Raw genomic sequence first — 16443 nt, forward strand, 5'->3', positions numbered from 1 at the left:
TCCCTCTTGTTCCTCTCTCCCACATTTCCTCTTTTATTCTAATTTTCTATTTTAGCCTTTTATTTTTTGAAATTAAATAAACTTTTTAAACAAAAAAGAAATCTTGTAGCTGAAATTAAAACATGAATTATTAGTAGCAAAATCGATTATTAAAAGCTTGCAAAAATTCCTAGGAATTCCAAAGATCAGACATCCATTGTTAAAAAGTAACATTTGAAAACTACTTTTAAATTATTGCCTTATATACACAGTGATTCCCTGCAGAGTGGGATCAGCTAAATGTGAGAATAAAAATCTTGAATTGAGCTAAGGTGTGGCTATGCCCATATAAAAGGTACTTTCTTGGCCTCCCCATCTTACCGCAAGGTAGCGGCTTATTTCTTATTATTTTTTAATGGACATTTCCCTCAAATTTTTGACTGGGTTATATAGCCTTGGGACTTCAGAATGGCTTCTCACACAAATGTGGAAGGTACCTCAAAAATCAATGCACAACAACAAAAACAATCTATAGGCAACGTATATAAATGTTGAACATGTTGAAAATTCAGCAACAATCATTCTGTTTATTTTTTATCATTGGTTTAATATCAACTTCATTTAATGGTTGGAATGTTATGATCATTCAGACTAAGCCTGAAGTCATCTAGAAAAAAGTGAACTAGAATGAGCTAGAGAACAATGAGATATAATTCTTTCGCATAAGACGGAAACTGAATTCAACGATTCCTAGAAATGAATCGCAGGACTGCAAAAAGTTCTATAGATAGTCCTTGACTTACAACCATTTGTTTAATGACCATTTGACAGCACTGAAAAAAGTGACTTATGACCCAGTTCTCACATGACTGTTCTCACATGACTGTTGCAGGATCCCCATGGTCACATGAGGCTCTTAGCAACTCATCATTTGTAATCTTCCCTCCTGGCTTCCAACAAGCAAAGTCAATGGGGGAAGCCAGATTGGTTTAACAACCACATGATTCACTTAACAACTATGGCAAAAAAGTTATACAATGGGGTGCAGCTCACTAAATGGTGATGCTTAGTAACAGAAATGTTGGGCTCAGTTGTGGTTATAAGTCAAGGATTACTTATATCTTTATCTCTTTTTTCCCCCGTCTTTTAATGACCCCATAATCCCTTGCATCAGGGTGGAGTTGGGTCAACTGAATGGAGCTGAATGTTTACTGGCTGGATGCCCTTCCTGTCGCCAATGCAGAATTCGCAGCTGATATTTACTCATTGGGCCCAGAGAGAAAAATATCTGCCACTACCTAGGATCGAACTCACAGCCTCCTGATCGTGAAGCGACAACTCCACCTCTAGGCCACTGCACCACTCCTCTGTCTGTCTGTCATCTATCTACCCACCCACCCACCCACCCACCCATCCATCCATCCATCCATCCATCCATCCATCCATCCATCCATCTATCTATCTATCTATCTATCTATCTATCTATCTATCTATCTAAGAGCAAATGGGAAAGATTTGTGGAAATTATTCTATACATGTCCTTTTTGTCAATATCCTTTTTAAAACAAAATTGTGGGTGTTGAGGGAACCAGATACAGTTATCCCAGTCTTTTGAAGTAACTGAGATGAACCCACTGAGACGAAGTGAAAATGGGACGCTTGTGCATTAGGCATCTCTTTTTCAAAGAATATTTGGCTCTCCCCTTGCCTTTCTTTGCCTGGAGGATGTGAACTACTTGTTCTGGGGATTAAGAGAAATCTCAGCAAATACGTTCAGCAGCCTCTGACTCATTGCCCAGATTCAAACTGCACTGCCAATTTTGACATTGTTAAGCCATGTAAAACCCTTACAATCAGCATTATTTTCAGGGAAACAGGCACTTTGTATTGTATTTTTCTTCTTACAGTTATCATTTGGGCCTCTTGAGAATTCTTCTCCCTCATTTTATGGGTGGGCTGATTACTGATGAGCTTAGAATAGCACATAGCTAGAAGGGACCTTGGAGGTCTTCTAGTCCAGCCCCGTGCTCAAGCAGGAGACCCTGTATACCATTTCAGACAAGTGGCTGTCCATGCTTTTTATTTCTAATTTATTCCCTGTCATCTTGTCAGCAACTTAAGAGGTGAAATCAACGTAAAGAAAGAAACATGAAATGTATTTAAAAATTATCAAAGTGGTTTACAGACACAGAAGTAATACCCATATTAATAGACCACAGTTGTGACTTTGATTAATGTGACTTTATTTATTAACATGTATTAACATGTTTATTTTACTATTTATATATTTCACATCTTGAGCACGATTTTTCCTTGCTATCTCAGACTTGGTTTTCTTTTTGTTTCTGAGGTGGTCTATGATTATAATAAAATATGTATCTATGTGTAATTTAATATGATGGTCTGGGTCAGACAACTTGCTAAGACAATAAAGGTAGTCCTCGACATACAACAGTTCGCTTAGTGACTGTTCAAAGTTACAACGGAAAAAAGTGACTTATGATGGTTTTTCTCACATATGACCACTGCAGCATCCCCATGGTCATGTGATCAAAATTTGGATGCATGGCAACTGGTTCATATTTATGACAGTTGCATTGTCCCGGGGTCATGTGATCATCTTTTGTGACCATCTGACAAGTCAAGTAAACGGAGGAGCCAGATTCACTTAACTGTGCTACTAACTTATCAACTGCAATGATTCACTTAATGTTGTGGCCCGTACGCGGCCTGTGCGGCTGGTGGCTGATTCAGACAGCGAGGAGGCTGGTATGGTGCTGCGCCAGCAGCCTGTGCACCTGGCACTCGAGTCGGACAATGAGGCTGGAGAAGATGTGGTGTCAGAGGCGGGGATTCAGGGCCTTCAGAACCTCCAGAAGCTCCCTTAAGTGAAGAGGACAAAGAGGAGGAGCCTCTTCTCGATGCACGGGCACGCAGAGCTGCCAAAAGGCAGGAGTGGCTCCTCAGGAGGAGGTCTCCTCGAGAGTAAGGCTTGGGGATAATTGGCCACTCCCTTAGCCTATTTAAGGAGGAACGCCGACTGAAGCAATTTGCAGGGAACAATTTGTTCACTCTCCTTCCTGCCGTGATCTTAGTTCTTTGCAAATTGCTTCTGGGCTTTCTGCCAACCATAGTAAGATTAAGATTATTTATTCTTTGGGTTCTTGTAGGCTGTTAAGAAAGTTAATTAACAGCCTTTGTTTAGAAAAAAACCCTTATTTAATTTAGTAAAACTAAGGTTTGTACAGACTTTGTGTGTGCTGTGTTCTTTGGGGTCCATAGTTGGGGCAGAACACTTAACTGTGGCAAGAAATGTCATAAAATGGGGCAAAACTCACTTAACAAATGTCTCACTTAACAGAAATTTTGGGCTCAGTTATGGTCGTATATCAGGGACTATGTGTAGGATTCCTACAATAGGCTGAATCACAACCCCCCCAATCTAGTTTTAGCTTAGCATGCAAAACCAGCAGACAGGTCAGAAAGGATGCATATTTAAGAGCATCTGTACATGCTGGCTCTGTGTTTTGGCATGCTGATTAGCCATGCACAGTATTTCATTTTATCTTCTGGATCAGGGAACAAAATACAGGTACTCTAGTCCTTATTTAGCAACTCTCATACAGTGACCATTTGCAATTATGTCAGTGATGTAAAAGTAATTTTGCTACCAGTTCATGCATTTACACTCTTCACAGGCTTGGAAAGCCAAGGTACGCTGAAGTAAAAACATAAGCACAGTTGCTGTTTCACTTAGTGACCAGTTTGCTTAACAACCAAGCTCCTGATCCTAATTGTGGTGACTAAACAAGGAATACCACCACTAAATACCACTTGGTTTGGAATATTTCTGAGACTCAAATAGAGTACAAATATATATACAATAATCTTCGGTGCAATTTATTGCATGGACAAATACTGTCCCAACTGTTAATCGATAGCGACATCCAAAAGGCTTTTTTCACTTCAACAAGGATGATTTTTTAAAAATCTATTGGGGTAGTAAGAGTAGAATGTTGTGTGGAAAAGGCAATGAATTCAGTTGAGTTCTCATCTGAAAACTAATTCCTCAGTAGGTACGTCACTTCTAAGCACATTTTTGCACATGTCTTTGATGGCTCAATCTTCAGGTCTCAGCAAAGATCAGCCTAACCCTGCTCTAAATTTCACGTAGGCTCCTTAAGAAGTTGAGAACACCTGGAGCTGGGCTTGTTTTCTTCAAAGCGCACATGATGATCTACTGTATAATAATAAGATTTCATGTTAAAAGTAGATGGAATGTGGAAGCAAGACTCAGATAAACATATATAAAATTACATTCTAATTATAGTGCCTTAAGGGTGTCATCATAGTACATATTTACAGCTTTTTCAGAGAGATGTTTCACTAGAGAATCTGGAAAACAGGGAGAGCTATAGATATAGAGACTTAAAACATTAGCAATACAAGGTATGAATTTATACTACAAGAGTGCTTAGGTCGTAAACATGTTCAGCCATGACTTGAGACAGACAAAAAAAATGGTACTACTTTTTCCCTTATGACAATGCCATACCTACTTACAATTTTAGTGGAGATCCAGTTCAATTTTACATTAGGAATGCCAGGAAGGACTTCAAAAGAGAATCTATGTTCATGTATTGGACCAATTTGCTTTTCTATCTTGGCTAAGTAAATATAATGCCCCAAGGACAGGCAGAAAGAAAGGAGCACACACCAGAGATCAGGGGTTTACAGTATGGGAGACAATCACCACCTGAAATGCACATGGAAGCCTAATATTGCTTACCAAGAAGAAGGGTGAAACAGGATGGATAGAGATTTCCTCAGCCTGCTCTTTTAAGGAAGTATGTGAGGCACAAGAAGTCACAGAAGCAGCTGGACCAAAGTTGTTTCTGATAAACACATGAGTGAAGCAGTCTATCAGAAAGGTGTATACAGCCATGATGGCACAGTTGTCAAAATGAAGTATTGCAGGCTAATTCTCACTGGTTCAAGGTTGACTCATCCTTCCATCCAAGGCTGGTAAAATGAGGACACAGATTTTGGGGGGCAATATGTAGACTCTGTAAACTGTTTAGAGAGGGCTGCAAAACACTGGGTAGCAGTATATAAGTGCTATTGCTGTTGCTATATGCCTCCTTGCAATCAGTGTAACTGAAAACATCACACAGGATATCCCTTGTATAAAAATATAGAAATTCTCCTCTCCAAGAGGTGGGGATAGAAACCTTATAAAACCTTAAAGATGGAGGCATAACAAAATGTAAATTTGCATCCCTCTTTGAGAAAGAATATAGTCACTGATTTGGCTTTACCAAAAACTACATACAGTATTTGGATTTTATGGGACAGGTTTCCCATCAACTCCTTTTCATTTCCACACTCAAAAAGAAAAAAAAATCCCTTGTTAAAAGTTTTTTTTATATCTGTCTTAGTAGACAGTTTCTCTTGCTTTTCCCAAATGGACTCCAATTCTGGTCTGTTCATTGCTATGCATTCTTGTCCACTTAATGTCTTCTTAAACAATTGTTCTTCCCAAATGCCCGTTTTAGTCTGTACCAGTGGTGGGTTGCCCCAGGTTCGGACCGGTTCTATAGAACCAGTAGTAAATCTGGTGGGAGGCTTCGTCTACTGACCCTGATGTCATCAGAAGCAATCTTCACATGCGCAGAAGCAAGGCGCGTGCACGCGATCCCGTTGTGAATTGGTAGTAAAGGTAAGTAGAACCCATCCCTGGTCTTTACCAACATTTAGCCCAGTTACTGAATTGTTTGAGTTTGTGCAGTGTCTTATACCATAAACCAGTGGAGGTATTCAGTCGGTTCTATCTGGTTCGGGCAAACCGGTAGTGGCGGCTGTGGGAGGCTCCGCCCACCCGCCCAGACGTCATCATGTCCTGTTTTTGATGCTCTGTGCATGCGCAGAAAGTCCTGTGCATGCGCGGAGGTGGCGTGCGCGCTCACATTTGCAAACGGGTAGTGAAGGTAAGTGAATACTACCCCTGCCATAAACTAACCAAACAGACTAACATTCCATAATATAATAAATAATGCATTAAAAAGTAACTCAGTTAACTGCAATTGTGAGGTTCTGAACTGAATTGTGTGAGATTGTATCCTTGATTGGTGATGCTTGTTGTGACCTGACCACCTTGTCTTTTAAAACAGTGTTTCTTAGCCTCAACAATGTTAAACTGTGGATTTCAATTGCCAGAATTCCCCAGTTTTAGACGTTTCTTGCCTCAGTATTTAAATTCTTCATCTCATTTAGAGCCTTGGTAGCACAGCGGACAAAACTGCTGTTTAACTGCTGTTAGAGTAGCATTTGGCTGCCAGCTGCCTGCAATTACTGCGAGTTCAATTCTCACCAGGCTCAAGGTTGACTCAGCCTTCCATCCTTTCGAGGTAGGTAAAATGAGGACCCGGTTTGTGGGGGCAATAAGCTGACTTTGTATAAAATAGAACACCGCTTTGGGGGGGGGCAAAAAAAGCCCTACTAAGCAGGTATATACAAAAGAATGAAGGCTATTGCTTAATGCATTGTAAGCCGCCCTGAGTCTCTGGAGAAGGACGGCATATAAATCGAACTAATAAATGAATAAATAAATCCCTTTTTAATTTGTTTGTTCCTGTTTCCCCCCCCCTTTTCCTCCTTTCCAACCTCCTTCCTATTCATGCTTTTAAAATGGCCTTCCTACTCATATTTTGCAACCAAGAATTTATCATCCAATGTTCCTTAATACGGTAAGCTTTGTTTTCTCAGATCCACTCCTAGTTTAGGCCTCAACTCTTTTTTCTTCCTGGCAATATTTGAATGATGCTCAATCATCCTGACAGAGGAGCTTGCTGTTGTGTACAACCAGCTCTATCAGACAGGTAGCATTTGTCTTATGACAAGAAAAAAATGGAAGGATGGCAGCAAGTATTATATCCTTATAAAAGAAATGACTGCAATATTATCAAGCTGGGGATGTGAGATAACATTCAGATATATATCAGTGACATGTTTCCTGAAGTAAGTAGGGTAAATATGCTATTCATTTCCAGATACAGGTAATTCTCGACTTACAATTGGGATCAGAATTTCCCCTGTTAAGCAAGGCGGTTGTTAAATGAGTCTACCCAATTTTACGATCATTTTTGTCAGAGTTGCTAAGTGTATCACTGTAGTTATTAAATGGATCACATGGTCGTTGAATAAATCTGGCATTCCCCATTGACTTTGCTTATCGGAAGCTGACTGGGAAGGTGGCAGATGGTGATCACGTGACTCTGGGATGCTGCAAACTTCTTAAATACATGAACAATTGCCAAACACCTAAATTTTGATCACATGACCATGGGGATGCTGTAAGTCATAAGTGCGAGGAACAGATATATCGTAAGTTTTTTTCAGTACTTTGTAACTTTGAATTGTCACTAAATGAATGGTTGTAAGTCGAAGACTATCTGTATTCAAAACTTGGAGACCTTGCTTTTTCTTGCCTTCTGAAACACAAACTTTTCCTCCATTTTCTAGAAAGGCCCATTTATTTGATCTCTTTGTTCTCTTGCTTACTTTTCTTAATCTTTCGTATTATCTATCAAATCTGTTTATTTTGGAAACTCCCAGGTGCCTTTTGGTTTACCTGGCCTATTAGATAAGCAACTTCCTTGAAAGTTCTCTCTGATTTATGTATATATTTTAGCTCCCCTTTATGTTCTTGCTAGTTGGGTACAAGGGCCACTATGGCATTGTGTCAGATCAGAGCAGAGCTCAATGTCAACAAATGCATGAGTCGAAACTCAGGTGGAGAATTGCACTTCTGTGGCAGAAAGTAAAACAAAATCTCAGCTGTAGTCTTTTTTTCTGGCCAGCTGCTGCTAGAAGCATGGCAATTGTGTTGGAATCTTGGCTTCTAGATCTGAACTTGGTCTAGGACTTCTTCGTTTGTGATTTTTGTAGTCCATGGGATGTATAGTAGACTCTAAGATAGCAGCTGATAAAAATGGAGCCATTCTCTGTAAGGGCTAATTCTGATCCTGCAAAAGGTTCTGATGAAGAATCTGCCAGCAAGAATCACCAATAGCCTCCAGATCCATCCGCTGCATAGAATTCCTCAGCCTCCAATTTGTCCCCAGAAAAGTGTAAAGTGGGTCTCAAAAAAGTAAAAAATGATGGTTGTGACTGTGCAATTGAAGCCTCATCTCTCTTTAACATGTGTCTCATGTAGAACACATGAAAAAAGGGAAGAGCATTGGTTGCCAAGATTACAGCCTCTATTTTAATTTTTTTTTACTCCCCTGGACACCCTATCCATATCCCACAGCACCTCAAGATTGTGACACTGACTTCCACAAGTATTTTGATGATGTGCCTTTAAGTCAGTGTTGATTTTAAGCAACTACTTAGATATATTTTCTTCAGGATATGTCCCCAACCTGTCCTTCAGGTCTTCCAGAAGTGCCCCCATTGCAAGTGTAACTAAATCCATCCACCTTGTTGTTGGTCATCACTTCTCTTTTCTTCCAACATTAGAGACCTTTTCAAAAAGCAGTTCTGCTCATAATATGATAAGTTGAGCCTCCAGTATGAGTTGATTTTTGCAACGATCCATTGCTTTGTATTCTTGGCTATCAAGAGTCCTTGGCTCAGGATTTCTCCAGCATCGAAGTTCAGAAACATCAATCCTTTTTCTCACCTACTTCTTTACAGTCCATCTTTCACTTCTCACATTATTCCTTGGGCGCTGGTTCTTTTGTTGCTCAAGTATAAGTTGGGGAGAAACCAGGCGCTGGTTGACCCATATGGACCAAACCCAACCGGTACTTCCTTTCCTCCATCGTAGGAAACGCTGCATCTCGCACAGGCAAGACCAAGCCAGGGACTTACTCAGCCCATCCTTCCTCCCTGGGGGTTTCCACGTGGGGGATACAAACACCTCCCCGCCGCTCCCCCTTGAAAGGAACTGGGGGAAGACCTAGGCGGGAGGACCCCGCCTCCTTCTGCTGTCCGTCTCTCGGAGGCGGCCAATAGGGCGCGACGACACATCGGCCTATCCGGGAATGCTTGTGATTTCCATGGCAGCGCCTCTGCGGACCGAGCGGACTAGCTTCTTGGCAAGGCTTGGAGGAAGAGAAAAGAGGCGAAGCAAAGCGGACGGAGCGAGCGAACGAGAGACGGCCGGCAGATCCGTCTGCGGGGAGATGGGGCCCCTGCGAAGCTCTCTGGTAGGTGAGGAAGCGTTCCCTGGGCTTCGCGGGCAGGGTTTACCCCGGGCAGAAGGGCTCTCCCCGGGGCTAAGCAGCGGCGGCGGCGGCGGCGACGGCAATCGCAGCTGTTAGTTTCCCGTCTCTCTCTCTCTCTCTCTCTCTCTCTCTCTCCTAATTGCCGGTGGAAAAGAACTGCGTTGCCTTTATTCCCCCGCTTTTGATCGCCTGTGCATCGGGGAAGGAAAAGCAACGTCAGGAGGAGAGCTCTGGTTTCATGATTTCTGCGCACAGAGAGGAACCGCGCGCTGCACGTGCTCCGGTTTAGCAGAAGACAGTCTTTTGCTGTCAGAGAGAAAAACAAGAGTTGGAAGGGACCTTAGAGGTCTTCTAGTCCGACCGACCGCCCTGCTCAGGCAGGAAAATCCTATACCATTTCAGACAAACGGTTGTTCAATCTCTTCTTAAAAACTTCCAGGGTTGGAGCTCTCACAACTTCTGGAGGCAAGCCGTTCCACTGATTAATTGTTCTAAGAGTGAAGCTTCTTTGCTTATGCTCGGAAACATTCTCTCCCTCCCCGCAGCCACTTTTTAAAAGTCATTATTAACCAGTTAGGTTTTAGTTGAAGTTCAGAAAATGAAGGATGGAAAGGCAGAAAAATAAATCTCTTCTTTCACTTCATATTTTCCTTTCTGTTGGCTGGCTTTAGCTGTGAGGAGGTAAAAAATTGGTATTGAGTTGGCATGCATAACATTCCTCCATTTTTTTTAAATTAAAAAAAATGCAAACTAAAACGTTTCTGATAGAAGCGGAAAAGAAGTCCACTTTTACCCTGTCCTTATATTAATTTTCACCAGAAAATCTGTATCTTGATAGATAGAAATTGTAATCTGTGTGTGCTCTGTGGCATGGTATGCTTACTCTTTTAAAAATAGGCTTTACTTAATACATTAGTTCCAGACATTCTACTTCAAATGTATCTTCAAATCTAGCTGCAAGAGCTGGAAGATTGCTGAGCCAGAAAAACAAGATCTGGTATGTATTTAATTTTTTATTGGTTATTTTCTATAATATGGACTTGCAAATCTGCAACAGGACAAAGTACCCTGTATGTTTTTAAAGACCAAACTGTAAATTGGGACTGAACAGCTTAGATCAGAATCTTATTCTTTCTGTTTTGATACTGTAATTTCATGGGTTTCTCAGAAGGCAGACCCATTTAATTCAATTCTACAGATGTATGAAGTATTTTATGTATTTCAGACAAATGGTTGTATCTAGATGTCCTGTGTTTTTATTAAAAAAAAAAGCATGTGTCTTACGGGGTAGTGAATTGCTGCAGATTTTGGACAGAGACCAACTGTGTTCATAGAATATGCTCAATTACAAACCAAACATACATTTTTTTTTTACAAAAGGGTGAATTCTGGTTCATGTAAACCTTGGTTTGGTTTTTTTACAGCTTAGCATATTGCACGAACTCTGGCTAGTTTAGTCTGTGGCTAGGCTCTGGCTAGTTTCCTTTATGAACCCAGAAAGTGAGTTAAAGAATTAGCTTAAGGGTGTTGTAGTTAAGGAATGAACCCATTTTCAGGGTTAAAAGTAACAAAGTTTAGCTGGCCAGTTTTAGTGATCACTTTCACTGAATTTTAAGTTTAGGAGGGATCTTGGAAATTACACAGTCCAACCACACCTGTTCAATGCTGTAATACATTATTATAGCGAAAACCATATGAGACCAGACTAAACTTTTTAGTTCAGTGCCCTGTTTGCTCATTAGGTTCATGATCCATCTTTTCTCCATGATTCAAGGCTGCGTACAGGTAGCCCTTGACTTACAACCACAACTGAGCCCAACATTTCTGTTGCTAAGCTAGACTTTTGTTAAGTGAATTTTGCCGCATTTTATTATCTTTCTTGCCACATTTGTTAAGTGAATCACTACAGTTCAGGTAATAGCACAGTTGTTAAGTGAACCTGGCTTTCCCATTGACTTTGCTTGTCAGCAGGTCACAAAACATGATGTCGGGACACTGCAACCATTATAAATATGAACCAGTTGCCATGCGCCCACATTTTGATCATGTGATCACAGGGATGCTGCAAGGGTTGTAAGTGTGAAAAACCCTCATAAATTACTTTTTTTCAGTGCCTTTGTAACTTTGAATGGTCACTAAACAAACTGCTGTAAGCCAAGGACTACCTGTATAGCCTTTCCTTCTATAAGGAATTATACATTTGTGGTACAGAGTTAGGCCATTTTATAATTATAATAATAATCATTGAACTCTCATTGTTTCTTTCAAATAGTTGTGGGAAGGCTTTTTTGGAGAAGGTGTTAAAAATGTTGCTAATGGTTTGAACTTAGATTTCTTTGTGGAGAATGGTGAATTCATTTAAAGTTACAATGCAGATATGTTCACCTTACATAAGGCTGGGGAGGAGTTGAATTGTAAAGACATATCTTGACATAATCTAGATGAAAAGTCAAATTCCCTGGTATTTGATGCAATATAAATCCTCCTTCTTTTGGGCAGTGGGGGTGGTAGATGGTTTGAATTGGCAGGGTTTACTATAAAAATTATTGCATGAAGTCATATATATGGATTTTAGATCAACATGCTTATTTGAAAAAGAAACTTGACTGTTGAAACTTGTTATCCAAGATAGAAAAGGAAACAAAAGCTGAGAAAAAAAACATTTGTGAGGCCTAAACTTGATATGCTTGATATGCTACCTTATATCTTTCAATTCCTCAGATCTATTAAATGCAGTTCTCAGTTAAGAAAAAAATGTCTGAACAGTTTTAAAATACATTCAAACTGACTGGCTGGCTGGTTGACACAAAGTTGTCAGGTAATAATAATCCAGATAGAAAGCATTTTCGTCTGATCCAAACAAGAGAGTCTTAGTTTACTCCCTCCCCTTCCTACATCCAGGCTGCCCCCCTCCACCCCAAATTGTTAATTCCTTTCAGTAAAGCCAAGGTGAGAAATGCAGATGGAAACTGCTTTTTAATTTTCAAAATTAGTTTCTTGGTTCATTGCTTCCTGGTGGTCTCAATGTTTGGGTTTGGATATCTGAATTTCTGAACTCCGAATTTAGTGGTGGAATAGAGTTGGTCATAGGATGTTGGAAGGAAAAATCCAGATCAGGTTAACAAATCTGGGTCTGTTACAGAATTTTAAAACATTTTCCTGCAGAAAAAGAGTTTTATAAAATAACTATTACTGAGAAGCACTACCGTAGATCAGCTGCTTTAAGCTTAAGTAAAATTTTGAGGAATTTTTTCAGCATGTGTCCTGAAATTTAGAGATAAAGGTATCCAGACTTTGTGCCAGAATAAGCCTTGGCTGAATTTTGACATTGCATATACTGTTCAATTCTGTATAGTTTGCTTTTGGTATATCTCGGTATATGGTCAAATAGATTTCTGCTCTGGATAGCGATAAAATCAAGCACTAACTCCTTTAACTGACCCACTAAGCATCTATTGTGGTACACTTGTGGCTTTCCAAGTTAGAATAGAATAGAATAGAATTTTTTATTGGCCAAGTTGATTGGACACACAAGGAATTTGTCTTGGTGCATACACTCTCAGTGTACATAAAAGAAAAGATACGTTCATCAAAGAATCATAAGGTACAACACTTAATGATAATCATAGGGTACAAGTTTCGGTTAGGTATGCCCACTTTCAGCTTTGTCTTTATATCCATAAAGATAGCAGGATATGCTTTTAACAAAGAAAGCAAAAGGATTTGTGTCCATGCCCAATGGATTCTTGTATTAGAACACATTGCATTTTTATGCTGCTCTACAGTGGAATTATTGAATACTAAATACTTTAAGGTAAATGTACAAAGAAGGGTTGATGTCCTTATGCCCTTCTTTGAGGCATCTCCTAATAATTGTACTAGTTACTGCGAAAACAAAGAAGGAAATTGGTCTAAAACAGTGTTTCTTAAACTTTTTTGCTCATGGCATGCTTCCTCCTGTGGGCTTTGTGCAGGTCCCATTACCATTGAAAAAGCGTGCCACTTGCACACATGGCTTATAAATAGAATATTTATTTTTATTTATAATAAAGGCAATATTTGCAGTATACAGCTAGTCCTTGATTTACAACCATAGTTGGGACCGGAACTTCCATTGCTAAGTGATGTAGCTGCTAAGTGAGTCACATCTGATTTTACTATCGTTTTTACCACGGTCATTAAACAAATCTGGCTACCTCCCTTGACTTTGCTTATTGGAAGCCCCCTGAGAAGGTTGCAAATGGCTGCAGTCGTCTTAAAGACATTCCAGTAAACACCTGGATTTCGATCCTGTGATCTGAGGGACATTGCAGCGGTTGTAAGTGCAAAGTGTTCTGTTCTCATTGCACATTACCCTGTGCGTAGCTCAACATGCAGCTAAACTCTGCTATCCTTCAATAAACTAGACTGTAAATGTAAATAGGGCCTGGCGGCTCAGCAGACTGATAGCATTGTGATTAACACCAGCTGTCTGCAATTACTGTAAGTTTGAATCTCACCAGGCTTAAGGTTGACTCAGCCTTCCATCCTTTCTAAGGTAGGTGAAATGAGGACCCAGTTTGTGGGGGCAATAAGCTGACTTTGTATAAATATACAAAAGTATAAAGGCTATTGCTTAACGCATTGTAAGCCGCCCTGAGTCTCCAGAGAAGGGCGGCATATAAATCAAATTAAAAAAAAAAATCTTGATACTGTATTAAAGAACAGGATATGGTGAAACAGCGATGCTGTATATGGGATAGATTTTGTTCTCAGAAGAAAATTTGGAAAATTAAGCTGGATTCTTCTAGATGTTTCTGTTACCTCAGAACATTACAAAATGGAGTCTGGCTTCTCAGGATGCACCTTTTTCTCCCCAGAATGAGGGCTAATGGGAATATGGGTGCCCTACAGGGTTAAACTTCATCAAACTTAATTTCCAACAATGAAAGATTGTGTTTGGCTACCAGATGGAGCTCAATACACATTAATAATAATAATAATAATAATAATAATAATAATAATAATAATAATAATAATAATAATAATAATTTTATTTCTATACCACCCTTCTCCCGAAGGACTCAGGGCGGTGTACAGCCAGTTTAAAACACAGGACACAACAATGATTAAAAATTAAAATAATTAAATAGATTTGGCCGATTTAAAACCCCAAAAATTAAAATACCCCAATTTAAAATTATTATGTTGATAGCCCTGCCTGGCGGAACAACAGGGTCTTCAGTGCGCAGCAAAACACCCGGAGGTCGGAGATCTTACGTAAAGAACAACCACAATAAAAATACGCAACTAAATGCTGGAGGCCTGACAGAGTCACTTTTTATATAAAGTTATAAGTCACTTTTTTCAGTGCCATAGTAATTTTGAATGTTGTTAAATGTAAGTTGAGGACTCCCTCTGATACAGCTTGCTTTTCTTTTGCCCCCTTGGCACTTGATCTGGCTTTACGTTATGTGTTTTTCACCTGTGGCTTCCCCTGAAATATTTTAGGATCCCCAGATGTAGGCAAGATTATGTCATCTTCATGTCTTTTTAGGAGCATCCCAGAAACTATTGGCTGGCAACAATTAGGACACCAAAAAACATAGAGTGACCCAAACTGAAGTGGGATAATCTCTGGTTTCATGTTTCCCCTTGGCCTTCATTTGTGGCTCTTGTATCATGCCCATTCCCAAGCTAACACTATCACATCCAAAGCAAAAACATGATGAGTTGGGATGAACCATGTTAACCTGTTAACCATGTTAACTAGGCCACTGGAAGGTCTCCAGAGACTGCTAAGATTGATCTGTAAAGTGAGTGGTGCCTTCTCTAGACAGAGCCCATGCCCTTCTGCCCCTGACCTATAGCTGTTTTTTGGAAAATGGATGGTGTGGATCAATGGTGGGTTTCAAAAATTTTTACTACCAGTTCTGTGGGTGTGGCTTGGTGGGCGTGGCTTGGTGGGCGTGGCAGGGGAAGGATATGTAAAATCTCCATTCCCACCCCACTCTAGGGGAAGGTTATTGCAAAATCCCCATTTCCTCCCAATCAGCTGCGAATTGGGAGGCAAAGAATAGATGGGGGCGGGGCCAGTCAGAATTTTTACTACCGGTTCTCTGAACTACTCAAAATTTCCGCTACCAGTTCTCCAGAACTGGTCAGAACCTGCTGAAACCCGCCTCTGGTGTGGATAAATAAACCTCTATTCCTATCTTGTAGGGGTGGCTATTAGACTCATTCCCTTCCATGGATCAAAAGCATGAAGAAACCTCTATGTTCTGAGGCTGTATATTGAAATACCAGGTTCTGAGGACAGATAATAAGTAAAGCAAGGCTCTCACTATCTTAATACTATTCTCTGGGCCTCCTGGAGCACTCCCAACTGACTGCTCTTAAAAGCACAATATTTGCTTGGGATTCCTTAGTCTGATTTGGCAAAATAGCAGCGTTGGTATTTGCTTTCAAATTATACTGAAATTCTTCGCAGAAAGAGTTAAAAGTACAGTAGCTGAGGTTCACTGATCCGAGGCATCCATTCCCCAAGGCGACTGAGGAAGGCTTTCTTCTGCCTCTGCTTTGCTAGAGTGGCAAGTTCAAGCCTGCTTTCCCTTCTCCGTCTGCCGTTTCTGTACAAATGACTCTTCAAGTTTAAGGTCAAACTGCCGGCTTAGCTCTGTGGGGCAATTTTGTTCCCTGGGGCTTGAATGGTTCCTGTGACCAGGATGGCTTGTACTCTTTGATAGTATTGGAAGTTTAGAGCATTCTGTGCCAGGGAAATTTAATTTGATTGATTATCTGTTTTGATATCAAGCCTCTTTCTACTTTGGGAAAGGAGTGTGAAATAAGATACAACCAATGCCTACTGACATCTCAAATGAGGCTGACAACTCAAAAACAATTTACCTGTACCAGTTCCCTCCCACCTCAAATAAATAGAAGCCATAAATAATCTCTTGAGCTGGCTTAAAAATCACCTTCTCCCGGGTTGTATTTTTTTCAACAACTGGTATTGAATACGGATTGTGCCTGAATGCGTATTTCTTGACTCCTGCAGCTAATCAGGACATTGGGCTGTTCTGTTTTCAGGAGTAGTCAGCCAGATACTTCTGTTGTCTGGCATGCAGAATGGGGGCAACAGCCTAGAGCCGTTAACATGCTGCTTCTGAGCAGAGATGCTTTCTTTAAAAAAGCTATAATTGCCAATTAAATTTCTATCAGCAGCTTTCAAGTGCAAAGTACATTTTTGAGTGAA

The 16443-nt window shown here is 40.3% G+C and overlaps 1 protein-coding gene across 9 annotated transcripts in view; it reads left to right on the plus strand.

Moving 5' to 3' along the window:
- Nucleotides 1-8921: 8921 nt before the first annotated feature.
- The window catches only part of TPST1 (tyrosylprotein sulfotransferase 1), a 31718-nt gene continuing 24196 nt past the window's right edge, over nt 8922-16443 (plus strand). The window contains exons 1-2 of one of the 9 annotated variants that reach the window (XM_087889089.1): nt 9032-9195; nt 10126-10206. The gene's annotated coding sequence lies outside the window, so the exon portion shown is untranslated. Of the gene's footprint in view, nt 9196-10125; nt 10207-16443 lie in introns of all 9 variants that reach the window. The other 8 variants (XM_087889080.1, XM_087889091.1, XM_087889092.1 and 5 more) reach the window with 8 other exon arrangements.

Source organism: Pantherophis guttatus, chromosome 1 (assembly GCF_059756535.1).
Source record: "Pantherophis guttatus breed Tessera chromosome 1, ASM5975653v1, whole genome shotgun sequence".
NCBI classification, from domain to species: domain Eukaryota; kingdom Metazoa; phylum Chordata; class Lepidosauria; order Squamata; family Colubridae; genus Pantherophis; species Pantherophis guttatus.